Below are 11479 nucleotides of genomic sequence, written 5' to 3'. Positions count from 1 at the left end.
CCAGATGAGTGATCTCATGTGGTGATGATGGTACAGTATGTTTATTAGTACAGTATTTACAGGTTTAGGAACAACAAACATGGATTACATACAGTACAGTATGTGCCTGACTTGTGTTTGGGTCTCCAGAGACGAATAGCCTTCAAGTGAGTTCACCGGAATATAGAAATGACAGGTGATGTTGCTTTCATCAATCTTATACAAGTATCTGATTATCAATTTATCTATCCATTATCTATCAGTTTCTACTTTTTAATCGATCTGCATTTTCTGAATATCTCCCTTGTAGATGTTGCAAACATTTTGACCCGTCTTTGTATTGTACTGCCACCTGTGCGTGTGCGCGCTGTCAGACTTTTCGCAAATGTTCACATTTCCACCTGCACTGGGATTCTTCCACCCTGCTCAAATCATCCAATTTGCAATTCAAACCACGCTTGAAGCCCACGGTGCCCGTGTTGCAGAAAAAAATGGTTAATAGCTACCGGAGCAGTGAAGCACCGCTCTCCCCTCCCTCTCTCTCTCTCTCCATTCTCTCCTTCGCCACAAGGGGCTGGTCTTGCTGCGCTCGCTGCAAGTTGCTTCTAGCTCGTGGAGAGGTCTCTCCAATACCAGCTTGGCTGCAGGAGGAATAGGAGCGTGTAGGTCTCCCCGTGTGTTTCTTTCCATCGCGGCTCAAAGGGATCCTACAGTTTTGGAAAGCTGGTCGGCGTGAGGAGTGACTACCCGCGGAGAGTCGTAACGGAGCTCTTTCTACCAGTGACTCAAACTCCCTTGGGTAATAACGAAAGGTAAGAAGTACCTTCGCTTTTACAAAAAAAAATCCAGCTTCTTATTTATTGGTTTTTAAAAGAATAAGCCGTATCGAGTGTAAGAATGCGGCTGAGATCAATTGGAAATGATGTTGAATGCTAGAAGTTTTCGTTGAGGTACTGTAACTGAATCTAGAGTTGTGTTAAAATATACATGTAAAAGAATTTGGCATACAGTAGTTTCAGTTCATCATCCATTTATACAGTATAAAGAGCTAGTGTATTTAATAATATTTTATTATAGTTATAGAAATAGGACAGTCAAGTACAGAAGTACGTAAATACATTTTGTCACATTGAATATAGAATAAAGTGTCATAAAATTAAAAAAAAAACATACGTTGCTGGCAAGTTGTCCGTTTTTTAATTAGACAAATGAGTGATTCACAACTGTTAGTTATACTGGGTAGTTTTGCTCTTTGGAAGGCGACCCAAAACTTTATTGCACTTTAGTATACCGGTAATACGCAGCTGTTTGCAAGCCTGCTACAGTTAGCCTGATGTTACCGCTGGAATCGAAATACTCCCTCCGAAATTACAGGGCAAGTTAAGAAGTGCTATGCGATTGCAAGGTGATGCTAACATTTCCACTGATGCGAGGATTGTGCAATTAGTATATGAGGTTGTAAACAAGAAGCTACTGTAGGTATAGCTGGAGTATCCGTTACAAGGTTTTCTTAAATGTGTGCTGCTGTGGGTAAAGTGTTTTTTTTTAGTTTGAGTATGCTGTTTTCAGCACTTAAAAGAAGTTCATGAAATCTGGATAAGAACACCGATGAGCTTCTGAAATTTATGTTACTTTGTAACATACAGTAAGTGTATTAATTTTAAAGCAATTACGAAATATTTCGAAAATCTTCACACGTCCTGTATCACAACATTCTGCATGACATTAGTCACTGGTAACTCTGACTTGCATACCATAAAATGGTATAATATTGTTTTCTTTGTAAATAACGTGACGTTAATATGCTTAGTTAGCTTTAATGACGTTTTCAAGAATCATGTGAAGTGTTGTATTTACAGTATGCGTTTTAAAAGGCAGTTTTCGTCCACCGAATGATTATTTTCGCGTAATATTTACTGTACTGCAGCGTTCTCGTGAGAGCGATTAATGTTGTAGCATACTAAGTGTATACATAATCAAAATTGTCCATATTTATATCTACAGTATATATGCTAGTACCTCTAATAGTACATTACATAGGTTTTTTATTTTTAATATCGAGGTTTAGGAAAGTAGACAAAAAATTAAACGAAATCGCTGATAGTTCCCTATCTGAATAGCTTTTGAGGCTGTCTGAAGTATCAGGTGGGTGTTAATAAATTAACACGTTTTAAAATTTTTGGTGTGTGAAATTGCTGGATTTGCACAAATCTCATCCAGAACGGTATACCCTATGCAAATAGTTGTGGAGAGGTAGTAACGCTTCAAGAAACAACCTAATGCATCTTTACCAAGCTATCGCGCACTGACGAACTTTCTTTATTGTTGCCAGCTAATGCATAAACTACATTTCTATTTTTTAGTTAAAGTTGAGTCTCAAGTCATACAGTACAGTATGTGCACACTGTGAGAGCGCAGAGTCGCTCTAGTAAAGCAGGGAACCTACAGTACAGTATGTGCGTCTGTCTCTCTCAGCACTCTGCAGTCCAGACACAGCGGATCATCTGCGATTTGTGGCAAAGCGCTCAGCTACAGTATAAAGCAACAAGCGTCTCCTGCATCGACACATACATGCTCTCATTTTAAATAAGCATTTATGTAGCTGTTGATTGTCTTTTTCACAACAATTACTCATAAATACAGCATATACAAATCTAATAGATTTTTTGATTATATTATTTTTGGAGTAAGCATACTGCCCTCCAATAAAGAGGGAAAAATTAAGATAAGACACACATAACACTAATGAAGACTTCATTAAGTATAATATTTAGCATTTATTTTATATACATCTATGACCGTTATTTTCCTCCGGGATTGAAACGATTTTATGCTGGGTTAGTTTCTTCCCGATTATTAAGATGCAGCATAAAAAAGTGTTCTAATGGGCACTTCTATTAAATGTTATAAATCTTGAAAGATAGGCTAGGAATGAAGAGATTTCGATAAGGGAAGTCAGTCTTACAATGAATTCAAAGGTGTAAGTTTTCAAAGAGTCTCACATGAGCTAATTTCACATTTGTATCGGAGCAGGTAAGCGACAAAGTTGTCTACAAAAAGATGCGCTGCCTTGTTCTTTTGCATACAGAACAGCTTAAAAACACTCTTATCGCTGCCTTCCCCAGAAGTATTCATCCGTCACCCGCGATAACGCAGAGTAGCTGAATTTCCCATTTCCAGGCGTATCAAGGTCTGAATTTCGACATGCTAAGTCAAGGGATAGATAAAGAGTCAGACAAACGCGAGGTTTTCTTTCTTGTGACAGCGGCTCAGGTACAGTAAGAAGCGAAGATCCGAGCACTCCAAAATGTGACCGGTACCTCAAGAAAACATGACAAGAAGATTCCTTCCCATTGATAAGATCAGAGATATCAGATTAGGGACATCATTTAAAAACGTCTTTCTTTTGGGTTTGCATTTTTAGTTGATAAAATATAAACCCTTAATATATATATATTTACTCAGCATGAAAGCGAATGTTACAAGATCTACTGTAGGTCTAAGAACTAGTCACTGAAGAAAAACGAACCTCTAAAATAATTGAATAGGCTACATATTGTACATGCAGTTGCTGGAAACTATTAGAAATTTTAATCTGGTATATATGATCCTTTTTCAGTCTAATACAGTATATACAGTATGTATACTGTATAGTATCAAACTGTATTTAGTGACATTTTCTTTTAAGTTTGTTTAAAACTGATCTATTCTATCATATACTACTAATGATCTTTTGTCTACAATATACAACAGCAGTACTCTGAGCAGTCTGGGAAATAATTGTTGCTGTTAAGATAGGATCAGAGGGTGACAGCTCCACTAGGACGGTCTGTTCCCTTGCTCAGGGGCTTGAAGTCCCAGGCTGAGAAACCATGGCATGATTGTGTGGGTATACTCATGTTCTAGCTGCCTGCAAAGTACCAGATAGAATTCTACTGACAGTGGTGTAAGAACACATTTAGCCCATCTTGTTCATTTGGCAGTTTAGTATCTAAGTAAACCTACAATCTCACTTAGTTTAGGCTTCAAACCTAGCTGCCTGGAAAGCCTGTCCCAGACCTCCACAACTCTTGGTGTAAAGAAGGGTTCCCTGTCCTCCATCCTTAATTCTAGTTCAGCTCCCAAACTGTGACCCTTTGTCTTTGTTTTGTAATTGAGTGAGAAGTAGCCTCCTTTGTTAACCCATTAGATACACTGTATTTGAACAAAAGCTCTTAGTCTGCTTTGTTTGGAGAGTTCGTTCCCTTAATCTGTCTGTAACTGTCAGTCCTCCGAGACCAAGAATAATTCTTTTTGCTCTATTTTGAGCTAATTTTAAAGTTATATTAAATGTACTTTTGTGGTATGGTGTCCAAAACTAAACATTTTTACAGCGGAAATGATGAGGTCTGTGGACTTAACATCTGTGGATTTAAATATCCACTCTATTAAATCTACATAAATACATTTTAAGATACAGCATATGCTGATGCATTCTGCATGCTTTTTTATTTCTAACCCCACTTGCCTTCATGATGACATAGAGGAATGTGAATCCACACCCAGATCCCTTTCGTGTCCAACTTCTTGCAAATCTGTCATATGCTATCAATTATTGGGAGGCACGGTGGCACAGTGGTTATTGTTGCTGGAGTTTGTATGTTCTCCCTGTGTTTGCATGGGTTTTGTCTGGGTGCTCCAGTTTCCTCCCACAGTTCAAAACCATACTGTACTGGTAGGTTAAGGGGCTTGGGGGAAAATTGGCCCTTCTGTAGGTATACACTAGGTGTGAGTGTGAGTATCTGTATTTGGTGTCTGGTGTCCAGACCTGGGTGTTTCCTGCCTTTCACCCTGAATAGGATAAAGTGGTTAGACAATAGATGGATGGATTTATCTACTATGATTGTTGCTTCAAAGAATTCAAGCAGGTTCCAAATTTCTCCCTGATAAAAATCTCTTAGTTGTCTTTTAAAATGCCATTAAAACATACAGTATTTAAACTAGTTTCTTAGGTCACTTCTAATCTCCTTTTTATACATTTTTGTTACATCTTCAGACACTATTCCCATTCTAAGTGAGACCTGAAATATCCTGGCTAGGAATCTATGAATAACATCCTTTATTTACTTGAACTGTAGTTTTGAACTGACTCCAAAAGTGCTTGGTTTCAAGCAGTTCCCCTGTTGAGAGGCATCTGCTTGAATTGTACCAGTTTTATTTTTTAATGTCATGTCCTTTAATTTCATTTTCTTGTGCTCTCCTTTCATCCTTTTCATCGTGGTCATCCCCTAGAAATACAAATTCTGGTTGTGACACCAGCTGCTCCTCCTCTGCTGTCTTAGTGCTTCAGTCTTCATTGAAGTCATTGGGTCTTTAAAGACCTTCAGGAAACCTTGCAATGCATTTTGCTTTAATGTAAACATGCTCTTAGTTTTCTAAATTACCAAAAATCACCAAAGTAATCCAAAGCCATTTAAGAGAAAGACAACTATTTAATTTCTTCTCTTCCTGCCAGTATTAAATCTTGTTTAATTTTGCATTTTGAAGGCTTACCGCTAGTTTAGAAAATAGCAGCTAGCTTTGGTGTTGACTAAAAAGCTAAAAAAAATCTGTTTCTTTTTAGTGAGACAACTGGCTTTCTGAAAAGCTCTCCTCAAAGCAACTTGCCACCAGCTTTGAATACCCACTCTCTGAGTTTTGATGTTCAGTTCACTGTCTCTCCCACTTTTATGCCTTTCTTTTCTCATGCAACAAAGTCAGCTGAGTGGAAATATTTGGGCATTCGGCTCTCTGATTGATGGCCACTTTACTCCAATTCCGCAGGGCTTTCCTAACAAAATGATCATTCATTTCATATTCAAACCTCTCTTTTAAGAATCTTAGAGGCAAGAGTCCACAGAGATAAAGTTCTGTTTAATAACTCAAGCACATGGCAGCATTAGCAATCATGCTGTTATAGGCACAGATGATAGGAAATTGGCAGAGGTCAGTTCACCTTTATAGTGCCAAGGAAACTCCCCCAGTGTCCATTAAGACTGGGAGAAGCATGATTGGTTTTATGTAAGTTCAGATGGATGGCCCACTTTCAGTGTAAGTTAAAGTTGGCCATCCGTTGTGATCATAACCTACTGTAGCTAAATGCTCTAATTGTGTTCATCAGAATAAAATGTAGCTACAGTTAATTTGGTCATTAGATGGGTCAATTTAAAAGGATATTGGGATATTTTTAGATAGCATTTGCTCCAGTATGGTTGGCTCCAAATGTATTCATCCCTCTGATAGATGGGTTTAGCAAAAAATAATGTGTATGATTTGACTACTTAATAAATAGGTTATTAAAAAATGAAACATATCACTATTGGGTATTCTTATTATATATTTGCCCAAATCAATTGTATATTGTTTTCCAAAATACACAATTTTCAAATGAATTCACACTTTGTATATTTGTTTAAGATAAATGCTTAAACATTACTGGCATTGGTAGCTGACTGAACACCAGAGCAAAACACTGACAACTATGTACAGTAATCATTGGGAGAATCAGAGAAAAGTCCAAAGATCTAAGTTTAAGAATTATGGACCTCAGCAACTCCTGTTACTTCTAATAAATCTGTAAGATTTTGACTGTGGTGTGCATTATCACTAACAGACCTCCAAGGCTAATGTGAAAGAAGACATCAGAATGGAAACTACTGTAGTAGAACTAAATAATCAATACAATACTTTTCTGTAGTTTGAAAAGAAAATTCACTTTACAGTTTACTTCAGCTAAAATGTTTCCCGCTGCAAAATAATTTCTTAGTCTTTTTTTTAAAGTGTTTTAATTCTTATGCTTTAGAGATGTTTAATTTAGCACTTTTTTTCCTGAGAGGTAATTTTCCCCAAGATCCAAAAAAAGGAACAAACGCGGACAAGAGAACCCTGTTTTCAAAAATCTTATGATAACATTTCAAAAATGTTAAATACTATTTCTTACATTCCAGGTTCATACTTTTGTCTCCCTCGAAGATGTAAAATGACAGTTTTGTGTTGCTAAAGAACTGGGAAATGAAGAGATGACAGATGTTTCATGGTTTCCAGAACAAACGGCTTAGGTGTACAAATGATTGAAAACTAAAAACAGTGTTAAATATTTCTAGTTAAGTAAATGACTAATTCAGTCTGGTGCTCAAGAGTGTAGGTGGATTGAAAATGTGAAGAGAATGCAGTTCTAGGTAAGTAAGCACTCCCCTGCTCCACTTATTTCCACTGTCTTAGACTGCAGTATCTTCACTTGAAACAGTGCTGTGCCAAACACCCACAGCACTTTTGGAAACACTGTACCTTCTGCATATGGACTTAAATGAACATCTTTTACTGTATACAGACATTATTATTTATATATTTAGATTAATGTGTTTTTCAGTACCTGTGGTGGAAGCAAAGCAAACCCATTATTAATTCTGTTTTAGTAGATGCTGGCCAAAACAATTTCAGTGTAATGCAATTTGGAAGTGGATTTCATTTTTGTCCAGTGAAAAATGTATAGCAGGAGAGCATTATTAGATGTGGACGTCATCTTTCTTCCCAGCTTCAATCCACAATGCATTAATTTGCTCTCTTTAAAAGAGGAATCATAATTTTGTGTACATGTACTGTATGCCACATTTCTTTTTGTTATTTCAGGCTTTGGCAGTACAATACATGGTTGCTTTTTACCAAGTTGGGTGTGTTTTCTGTAGATTCAGTTGTTCGTTTTCCTAATAAAGCTAAATATGTAATTCCAAAAGTGTGTTTAAGTAGAAAACAAATCTGTTTTGTGCATCTTGCACTAGATCTACCTTTGCATTTCAGCATTTACTTTGAGAAGGAAAGAAATTTTGTACTGGAGTGACTAAGAAAAGAATTCAAACATGTCTTTTCCTCACGGCTCATTCTTTTCTGTGGCGAGTCAGATTAATCTGAGATTGTGTCATTCAAGGGACTTTAAAGCCTTTTCAGAAAAGGAAATCTAAAGTTATTACAAATTGCCGGAGTTATCCTCTGATTTGAGTAAGATAATTGTGAACAGATAAATGTAGATGGATTTAAGTGCACTTCATGACAGTGTGCTCTCCTACCATTGTATATTTTTATACTTCTCAGAAATTTGCAGAGACCCTGGGTCCTTCAATGGAACAGCTTATTAAAAAATAAATGGAGAAAAAAAATGATTTTCTTTATTGCTTGACGGCATTCATAAAGCTCAGAAAAAGAAGACTGCAGACAGGCGATTGTTTTCGGAGGAAGGACAATCTATTTAAATGCTATCTCTTGAAATTATTGATTGTCTCCCTCACCATGATGTCCTCTTAATTTTTCACAGCTATCAGAAGCTTCCCTTTAATTAAGTGGTCTGGTGTAATGATGTTGCCAGTAGGGGGTTGTCAATGAGAGATAACTAGCGAGTCAATGATCTGTAAATCCTCTATTTTTGCAAGACACATTGTGGACCTGGGGCACATTTCACAAAGCCTTTCCAGGTGCTCAATCCATTTTAAGAGTTCATAAGAAAGTACAATGGGATAAAAGAAAATCTATCTTTCATGTGGGCTGCCTTGGCTGATTTTTTTTTTCAAAAATAGCCTTCACCATCACCTCTATAGTCGATATAGGATACAAAGATTTCACAGCTAGCAATCTGCCAAATCTTATAAGGGTTTAATCTGGTCTCTGATAACAATAGTTATTGCACCTCAGAGAGTTTCTGATGGATTAAATATTCTCCTGTTAATTTTATGTCAAATAGATTGCCAGTAAATGGCACACAAAGCCACTTTAAGAAATGAACATGCAGAACACAATAATCTCTGCAGACATGTACTGTACATACTGTCCATTTTCTTATTGCTGCCCAGACCACTTCATAGTAGTAGTACACTGTATGCGTGCCATCTTTGGACAAACATTTTAATGGTCTACCTTTAACAGCAATAAGATGTAGCAGTTCAGTGCATGATGATTTAAAATGCTATTGTATTCTTCCTGTTTGTGGAAAACGTGTTAAAAAATCCTTCATAATGTTCACTCAAATCAGAATGTAAAAATCTTTTAAAGTATAATTTTTATAAATTACAAACTACAAACTTAATGATTTAATAATATAAAATAATGAAGGAATGCATTTAAGTCTATATCAATTAAGATAATTGAGCTGCCAATTATATCTGCTTGGTTGGGACCTTTAAAGTCTTTTCAATTATCAGAAACATATAAATATAGTAATTTCAGATCTCCGTTTTTTAGGAGCTAAAAACAATTTATGTCTCATTAAGCAAATTAACAGTTCAATTGAGGAGCGGAAGATGCAGTGGGAACAGAAAAGCAAGACAATCAAGTCCCAAGCACCTTTTCCTGCTTGATGACCCTGTGCTTCTCTTACTTTTAAATTTTGTTTTTAACCACAGCAGGCTTTTCAAGATCATTCTTTCCCATTAGTTTGATCAATTACTTTGTTAATTTGGGAAATACTGAAGATCTACAGTACTGTATGTGTTGGAAATCCTGAATGCAAATTATGATCTTCGAGGGACGTACAAGTTTTGTGACATAATTGGTCGCAGGGAGAAAAGTGCTTTACAAGGCAATTAAAATAAAAAAAACACAATTCTACTTCAAGAGATAAAAAAAAAATCTAGTTTAATTAAACTGTTATCTGACGATGTCTACTGTACGTTTGGGTGGTAACTTTTTCAACTGTCTGTAGTAAGCTGATAAACAGCTCATTATAGACAAGACTTTAGGATCTATTGATAAAAAGACCTAAAAGTTTAATTAAACTGTTTGACTTTTTCTTATAGTTTAAAGGTGCACATTGCTTCATGATCCCAAATTGTGGAAGCTTTATTGTGTTGTTTAACTCAGTAGCTTGATTGAAAGTCAGGGGGATAGCTGATGTCTACTGCCTTTAAACTTACAGTGTGTTACCAACCCAAGATCATGATAATCTAGGATTATGATAGGAAAATTTTGTATGTCTTACCTAAAGAGGTATACAGTTCTTCTTCAGAAGAGGTTTTAAGCAAGGCCCTGTCTAAACTACTATACACAATTGAGCTTGAGAATCACACTCAAAAACATTATAAATAGGGCTGCTCATTGCATCTTAGATGACAGCTACAGTACTAGATGAGCAACTTTGAAATAGATAGCCAAACACTCATTGGACAAGCTGTCTTGTCACTTAATAAATGATGTTACTACATGACATGTAAAATAAAATATACTTTAGCCCTTTAAAATGTAACAGAATACACATGCAAATGCATTCAAAAGACAATTAAACTTACACTTGTCACACATCAGATTACAGTTCTGATAAAGGCAATTATGAGTGCAATTAAACTATGGAAGCCTTTTCATTTTTTATGACAGCATTTCTTTTTCAGTGAAGAAATCACTACATAATGTGATGTACTGGTCCTAAATTTTAATTCTGTTTAACATAAACTTAATTTGCACCTCGGCTATTGAACAAAACGAGTAACTGTACACATAATAAAATCTAGCACTTGAGAGTCACAAATCACTCCATGTGAAATCACTTTCCCATTGCTTAGCCAGTGGGTGAGAATGAGGTGTAATGTAAGAGTCATGGGTGGGACACTAATACTGGGGATTGTTGTGTGATCAAACGATCCCTCCTGTACCTGCCAGTAGCTGTATCATCCTGAAATTCTCAATCGGCAACCCACTGACGTTAAACAGGTGTGAGCCTGGATAGTACAGTACCTGGATGGGAGACTTCCTGGAAAAAAACTAAGGTTGCTGTTGGAAGAGGTGTTAGAGGGAACAGGAGGTTCCACACACAGTAGGTCTGTGTGGGTCCTAAAGCCCCACTATAATGACAAGAACACACACACACCCACAGGGGCACTATGGCTGCCATAGCATCATCCAGGTGGGTGATTGTGATGAAGGGGAGTCCCCATTACCTGTAAAGTGATGTGTCCAGAAAAGTGCTACTGTATATACTGGAAGTGTAAGGATTTTTTTATTATTATTAATATAGGAGGGGGTGGCATGGGGACCGCCAGTTCTGTTGCAGCAGCAAGTACCTGTACTGTACCTACAGCTAAGATTGTGCTCTTTCAAAAGTTACCTACCCTTTCATACATTTTGCCACCAGCTTTTAGCTTTTTCATACCACATTGTTGTCGTGTGTTTTTCAATTGACATGTTTCTTGAAGGTATAATGACAGCCCGCATTTTTTCTTTTACAAGAGAACTCTAAATTCACACTTTGTGCGGAAGTTTGATAACCCCTCTGACACATCAGAACAAGTCTTAGATCACGATGCCCATGGGGTATCTCTGGCGCTGCTGGAGGTTGTGGTTGATCCTTCAGCAGGTAATGCATTTGATTGGAAATAGAAGCCGCAGTTTTAAGTTTTTTTGGTAGCATCTTTGAAAATATCTCCTTTAAAATGTGGTAAGGGAAAAAGCTAATGTCAGTTAAACTTACTAATCTACTGGCAATGGCTGCATTGCATAATTACAA

The 11479-nt window shown here is 36.8% G+C and overlaps 1 protein-coding gene across 1 annotated transcript in view; it reads left to right on the top strand.

The window, feature by feature from the left end:
• The first annotated feature begins 598 nt into the window (after nt 1–598).
• cdh22 (cadherin 22) overlaps nt 599–11479 on the top strand; it is a 290864-nt gene continuing 279983 nt past the window's right edge. Inside the window, exon 1 of the mRNA XM_088607873.1 lies at nt 599–791. The gene's annotated coding sequence lies outside the window, so the exon portion shown is untranslated. The remainder of the gene's footprint in view (nt 792–11479) is intronic.

This window comes from Lepisosteus platostomus, chromosome 15, assembly GCF_059453375.1.
Source record: "Lepisosteus platostomus isolate fLepPlt1 chromosome 15, fLepPlt1.hap1, whole genome shotgun sequence".
Lineage (NCBI taxonomy): Eukaryota > Metazoa > Chordata > Actinopteri > Semionotiformes > Lepisosteidae > Lepisosteus > Lepisosteus platostomus.
This window is presented reverse-complemented; position numbering and strand designations above follow the sequence as displayed.